Below are 7,941 nucleotides of genomic sequence, written 5' to 3'. Positions count from 1 at the left end.
ATAATATGAAAATAATTTTATTTAATAAAGGGGGGGGAAAAAACTCAATGCCATAATGTTTGTGACACTGTGTGTCACTGGGAGTAGCCCATTGGTATGTACTAACTCTTACTGGGTACAGTAGTTGACTTACAGGGACATTGACGTGCCACATACCAGTGCACAGATGCCCTGTGTGTGGCAGTAAGCATCATGTCCTCACTGTACATAGTCACACACGTGTGTGTGTGTGTGTGTGTGTATATATATATATATATATATATATATATATATATATATATATATATATATATATATATATATATATATATATATATATAGAAAGCGATCTGTAACAGTTACTTCAGTTGTTAATGAGATAATTTCTGTGTTGTAACCTGTCATCTATTTCCTCTGAATTGACATGTACGCTGTACACTATATGAATGGTAATCTCAATATTTTTGAATATATTTTGCCTAATAAAACATGCCAACGCTATTTTTTGGGTGGCTTTGTCAAATATAGTTTATTGTGATTCAACACAGGAGTTGTCATGCAATGATATATTTCAATGGACAAAATATTTTCCAAACAATGTTTAAATTGCCAAATTGAAATCTGTTTGCGTTAAAAGCATTTTTCAGAAATGGTCATATACTTAACTCTGTCTGACAGTTGTCTTAATGACTAACTGTATGTAGAAAAGGCAGAGGTGTGTTGAATTGTGATTTGGTTTACTATTGACTTAAATTATTTAACAATCGTAATTGCATTTGGTCGTCCAGTATGTTTGTTTGAAATGAACAGTAGTGAGAATTACACTAGTTCTAATTTCCTGATGTTGATGTCATATTAATTGGTCCCTTAATTGCTGAGATTAAGACCAAAGTGATTGTTGATGTTCACACTGGCAATTACTTAAACACACACACAAAAACAGTTGTGGTCAGATAACGTGGACCCCTTGACGTCTTGTTCCACTACCATATATTTAAATTATTATCTTTGGTGTACAGACAAGAGGTAAATATATTTGAACATGACTGTACATATACAGTATACCGCATAATGCTCAGGTTCAGTCACAGAAACATTTGAAAACGTACTTGGCTGCTTTCTAATATTGAGAAATGCAGCGGTCACATGTCTCATGTTCGAGTCGACCAATGTGTCTGCGATGTAAAAAAGGGAAATTGTAAGCAAGTTTTTTGTGTTGTGATGATCTGTAGTATTGTAATCCACTCTGAAGGATAGCATTGCTTTTATAGCTCAAAATATACAAAAATAGACTATTTGGGTCTGTAGGCTCAAACAAAATGTAAGTCTTAATGACAAAATGTGTTTCTCTCCATAAATAAAGGAAAAAGTTCAATTCACTGTGTTTTATTGTTTTTAATGTGACAGAAAAGAGGCCAGCCAGGATAACAAAAACACAACTGTGGAAGGTTTCTAAGGAGGCAACTGAAGTTATTCATGTGAATAAAATGTCATAACAAATTGTGACCATTGAGGTAAAGAAGTGTAAAATATTTCAGAATGCTTTCTGATCAATATTTACGTCTTTTGTCCTCGATCATTGTATGCATTATGTTGCATCCATTTTTTCAACCAGGATGGGACTTTAGAATTTGATTGTGATAAAAAACAATAAGTTGATGGTGGTGAATTTTAATTATGGGGTAATTCTCAATATCCTCACACGTATAGAAGTGGAAATATAGCCTGATTATATAGAAATATCTAAGAAAAAAAAATGTCCGGTGCCTTGCTTGACCATCATTTTAAAAAAAGTTCACTTTTGAACACATTTCCATGGTAACCATGAAAGTATTGTGAAGTCATTATTTTGTCCAGCATAACTTGACAATTGTTCTCTTCACTAATTACTTTAAATATATCATTCAAGAACAGACATAAGTGAGATGAATCCTCTTCATTCATTCTGAACATAACTTTTTAGCCATGACAGCTCGATAGATGGCTAAAAATGGTATTTAATTCACAACATGTCACATTGTCTGTTAGAGGAAGCTACATCCAGTATATAACATGTGGCCAAAAACAGAACACCTTATTGTCTAAAAGTCTCTAAGGTTTGGTATAGCAAAGGAACCTGAAGCCCTATTTAGCTTTTTGGGTTCCCCCTCTCCTGTAGTGTGTTATACAGGTGTTTGTGCATGTAAGTGGTCTGCAAAGGCTCAAATCCCTGTGTTCCCTCCAGAGGGACTCCTTTGTTTACTTTTGAACATAGTGACATCACTAGATACACTTGCGTTTCTATTGGCTAGCACTACAACACATTGTACGTGATACGCTAAGGGGCAGTACATCTCTATGCGGTTGACCAATCACAACAGAGCCGGTCAACTACCCAATCAAAGCAGACTTAGCACTTTGCCCTTTTTCTGTGGACATATGAATATGAATATATATATCAATGATATCCTAAAAAATATTTGTGGTACCTTTTGAAACCATCTCAAGTCCTATGAAACTTTATTTTATTGCACATCTGCAATGCCTTCAACCCCTCTGTGTGTAATTAAACAGCACATGCACACTATCTGCTGGATACAGGGTGTAATGGCTCGACAGGGTATGTATCATTAACACACACACACACACACATGTACTGTCATGTTTAAATTCATGATTTCACATTCATTCCTTTTACAAAAGGACACTAAAACTGCTTAACTACCACAATAAAAAAAGAGGATACAGCAGCTGGGACATCCAACAAAGACAATTAAAGCAGTTACATCTGTTGTGAAGTGAATTATTGAGTTCAGGAGGTGATCTGTACTGCAGCATATTGTACCATCAGTATAAAACACCAATTGTATCTCTTTGGCCAGCTGTGGGGTTTTGACAGATAAGGCGCAGGTCTGGTCAGCATCAACCTTGGTTTCAGAGAGGGAGAGCTTCACAGCGTGGTGCCTCTGATTGGGCGTCAGCGAGCAGCTTACTCAGTGAGGTGAGACTGTGGGAGGTCATCCTGCCCTGGGAGTGGAGGGGTGACTCAACATGCTAACGCAGTGACGTCCGTGCTCTCTCTGGGAGGACCAAAGCACCAGCCGTCTCCTAGGATTCCTTCATGTAGCCTCATTCATCATTTTTATCATCAACTGTATGCAAGAAGGGATTTGCTAACACTTTCTGTTACGCCTGTGTCTGTAATGCATATATGATTTGCTTACGGCACTATAATTATAGTTAAAAGTGGTCATACATTTTCATAATGCTTTATAACAATAATCATTATGAATCATTTTATAATGACATGGTGGATCAAAATATGTCATTACTGCTGGTGACTTATGGGGTCACAGTGAATTATAATTAAGAAAATTGTTATACATTATAATCTCATTATAAAGTATTGTAATGGCATTATTTGTTACTCTAAGTGGTCAATGTTTGATTTAAAAAATATATATATATATATATATATATATACAACTCTGTTGTTTTAGACAAATGTATGTTTTCTTTTACTTTACTAAAAGCAAACATGTTTTAATATAATTAATTTAACAGTGGTTATAATAAATTATAAAATAATTATCATGTATAACAACTATGAGCATTATAATACAATAATCTTGAACACAGTGTCAGCGAGTAACACATTTTCTGACCTTGTAAGTCTTCATAAAATGCTTTGTTATGATATATATCTATCACATATTATATATATAAAGTATTATGCATATTTTTCAATGCCTAACTATAATTCTACAGTGGTTGATGTATTTCATTTAATTCTACAGTTGTATAAAAATTATCAATTACAATAATACTTTTATATTTTCTATCATATATTTTGATAATAATTTCCATCCTTTTACAAAGCATTCTGGCCTTCTTTTTTTTTAAATGATATACTCAGAATGCAATTCATACCACTACAATTCACACCAATTTCATTCATTGGGAACCATAAATAAAAAACATTTGTTGAGCCTGTAGTAAAAGATATACAAATGCTGGACAGGCACATTAAGCTTGACTGACGAGACATTTTCATTTCAATCTTTATTTCAAACAGATTAAAAAAACAAATAAAAAAAAACAAATGTGAAAAACAGAATACCGTATTGTTAGAATACAGTATTTATCAATGTTCATAATAATATATATATATTCAACAAAAATGTTCATATTAATATGTATATATTCAACAAAAATATTCATAATAATAATAATTATAAATCATGTGTCCGAAAGGGAGCAGGAGGAAGCAAAGGCTTATTAATCCCCACCCCTTACTTACTGCTGATCAATGATTATCCTTTAAATCATTTCTGCAAGTTATTCCTACTTACATATTTACATGTACACATACATTTACAATCATTTCTCATCTTCAATCACCTTTCTTCATTCTCATAGTTTTCCAACACATCCTTTTAACTGAATTATATGTGTGCTTTGTTTGAACTCCTGCTCCAAACCATTCCATAAAATCACCCCACAGATTGTTATGCACATACTTCTCAGAGTTGTTCTGACCTTGAGTTGTTTAAAATGTAGATTTCCTCTCAAATGATACCCACCCTCTCTGTCTATGAACAATGTTTGTCATTTCCTAGGAAGTAGATAATTTATTGCTCTGTAGCCTATACATGATTTGTGCCGTTTTAAATTTAACCAGATCAGTAAACTTCAGTGTGTGTGACTTCAAGAATAATGAATTAGTGTGTTCAAGATATCCAACATTATTGATTATTCTTATAGCCCTTTTTTGTAATGTGCATAACGGCTGTAGGTTGGTTTTGTAAGTGTTTCCCCAAATCTCCACACAGTAACTCAGATATGGCAATATGAGTGTATGATACAGAGTATATCATGATTTGTAGTCCAGAATGTGACTTGCTTTCCCCAATATTGCAATAGTCTTAGCCAGTTTTGCTTTTACATGATTGATATGAGGTTTCTAGCTCATGTTGTGGTCTAAAACCACACCAAGGAACTTGTTTACATATACTCTTTCTATGTTTATGTTGTCTAGTATTAATTGCACCTGTGGATTTGTTTTATGTTTTCCAAATAGTATAATCTTTGTTTTGTTTATATGTAATGATAATTTGTTCTTATCAAACCAATGTTTTACTTTAATCATTTCTGCTGTTATTACCTCCATTAGCTGTTTCAAATTGTCACCAGAACAACACATATTAGTATCATCTGCAAATAAAATACATTTCAATATATTTGATACTCTACATTAATTAAATACCTTGATGACTTGGAGACGTGTAGCAAATATGCTGATACAAGCACTAAAAAAGAGAAGCTGACAAAATCACAGGACATCATCATCAGCTAGGGGCCGCTGTGGAGGAAAAGGTCATTATGAAGTGATTTCAGCTCTGACCACAAACTCTTAATCTGGTCCCTAAAAATATCATGATGTTGCATGTATTACACACACGTTTTTTTTTAAGAAGACACATTTCAGTTAACATAGCTCTGTGAATAAGTGTTGATGAGTCAACATGCACACCAAAAGACGTCTGATGAAGTAGTCTGGAATCTCTGCTACGGGTAGAGAAACATGTTGTGGAACAGTTCAGCCCGACTGGACCTCTCACTTAATGAAGTGTTTTCTTTCCTGATGGGAGTGGAGTTACAGGGAGAAAGTGGTGTATCCCTCTACAGAGCACAGGTGGTGACGGTTTGATAACCACAAAAAACTGCTTTACATTCCATACATTTCATTTCATTTGGCTGACGCTTTTATCCAAAGTGACTTACAATAAGTGCAAAAATCGTAAAGGTTCAAACTCCGAACGACAAAGGAAGTACAGATAAATACACTTCAAGCATGTCATACCGTTTTATGTGCTGGTGAATTAGTTTCAAGGCCTAAATTAACTTTTTATAATTCCTTTGTTTTTATTTTATTTCACTTTCACCCCGGTCACCAGATCTTAGCTCAGCTTCTGGGTGTTTCTGAAGAGGTGCCTGAATGTTTTGCCCCTCTCATTCATTACAACAAAAATAATAATGTGTGTGGTAACGATGATTTTCTTGCATTTCATTATGTTGTTTCTTCACAGAGAGCCTGTGCATCTGTTATAAATGTAATTTACAGCTTTAATACTTATTAAGACTGCAGGAATTAGTACAAAAAAACTCAAAATGTATCAGCAATAACGTATTTTTACGTTTTATTGTCAAACATGAAATATATCCATTACTACCACATTTGTGAATTTGGAAGTTGGACTTTCTGCAATAATCCAAAATTCAATGTAAAAATCCCCTCTGCTTTTAGAGGGAGCAAGGTTTATGCTAGCTTATTTGTTGACCTACATAACACATGCTATCTCCAGCTGAATACTTGTATTATAACAGGTAGATATAACAGGCTCCCACTGTGAATGTGTGACATAATTTGGTTCTTGTCATTGACATTTTTAGTACTTCAATTTAGCTCTTGACATTTCACTTATCTTTGTGGTCGGCGCTCAGATAATTTGGTGTCTTTGTAGTTGTGTTAGGTGTTTCTGCCTCAAACAATAGTGTCTGTGACCTCTTTTATGACTATATATAATATATAACCCAACTTTACAGAAGTAAAATTGTGAAGTTCCCTCAGTATGTATACGTCATATCAAACGCACAAAAAAGGATGCTGAAGTAACTGCAGATATGGATTAAACCTTTTTTACCTGGATGCAGGTGTTGTATGTCTATGTGGCCTCTATTTGTGACTATAGGCCCGCACTGCTCACTGCATTTACTTTCTTTAAGTGCAAAACAGTAAGAGAATACAGATCAGATGAGAAGGTACATTCAGGCTGGAGCCACACGAGAACGGTAACGCAAACAAACCGAAATCGTTATCAAAAAAGTCTTCCGTCCACACCATAGACTGTATATATAAATGGACGTAGTGTCCGTGACGTCACCCATAGGATTCTGCAGAGTTGCAGAGAAGCCCTTAGTAGGCGGAGTCGGCCACTAACGTCTCGACAGTGACGTCAGAGTCTAACTCCCGCCCGCTCCAGCCTGATCCAAATAAGGGCAAAGAGGCGGAGCCGAGGCGGGATCTGCTGCCACCGAGCTGAGGCAAGGCAAGGCAAGGCAAGGCAAGGCAAGTTTATTTATATAGCACCTTTCAACACAAGGCAATTCAAAGTGCTTTACAAAAAATGAAAGACATTCAGAAAATGGCATTTAAAATCAGTCATTAAAAAGAAAAGATAATAAAATAAACATTAAAAGAAAAAATACATGGATAAAAGTTACAGTGCAGTTTAAGATGTGAATAGTTCAATTAAAAGCAGCGGCAAAAAGAAAAGTCTTTAGTCTGGATTTAAAAGTAGTCAGAGTTGCAGCGGACCTGCAGGTTTCTGGGAGTTTGTTCCAGAAATTTGGAGCATAATAACTGCGGCTCCGTTAGCTCCGGCGGCCACCACTGGGATAATTGGGTCCCCTTTTAACATTTGCTCCCGTTTAGCATTATGGGCGTCATAGCCATAGACTATAAAAGTCTTACCCAAGGCTGAATCATAAACTAAACTAAACTGTATATGTATATATATATACATGTATAAAGGGTTACGTCCTTAGCTGGCTAATAAGCTATATAACAGGCTAAGCTAACAAGCACACAAACACCTGCTAACGGGTTTAACATGTATAATATTATCATTTTAGACTTCTTGGAAGTTCTATTAGTACATTCAACCTCACAGCACGACATTTTAATTGTCTGGTATTTGTAACAATATTCCCTAAAAGGCACAATCACCATGAACACGGCTAAAGGGTCAAGTACAGTAACTACAACTAGCTAACGTTGTAGCCTAGCAGAGTGGACAAGTTGCTGTTAGCTGACAGTGAGGCACGTACCTGTCCATCAAAGTGGCCACGCCCCAATTTATGCAAAAACGTTAAGACCTAATATAAATAAAAGGGTCGCGTTATAAAACAATTCACTCAACA

This window comes from Trematomus bernacchii, unplaced genomic scaffold (genome assembly GCF_902827165.1).
Source record: "Trematomus bernacchii unplaced genomic scaffold, fTreBer1.1, whole genome shotgun sequence".
NCBI lineage: Eukaryota > Metazoa > Chordata > Actinopteri > Perciformes > Nototheniidae > Trematomus > Trematomus bernacchii.
Note: the sequence above shows the minus strand (reverse complement) of the source record.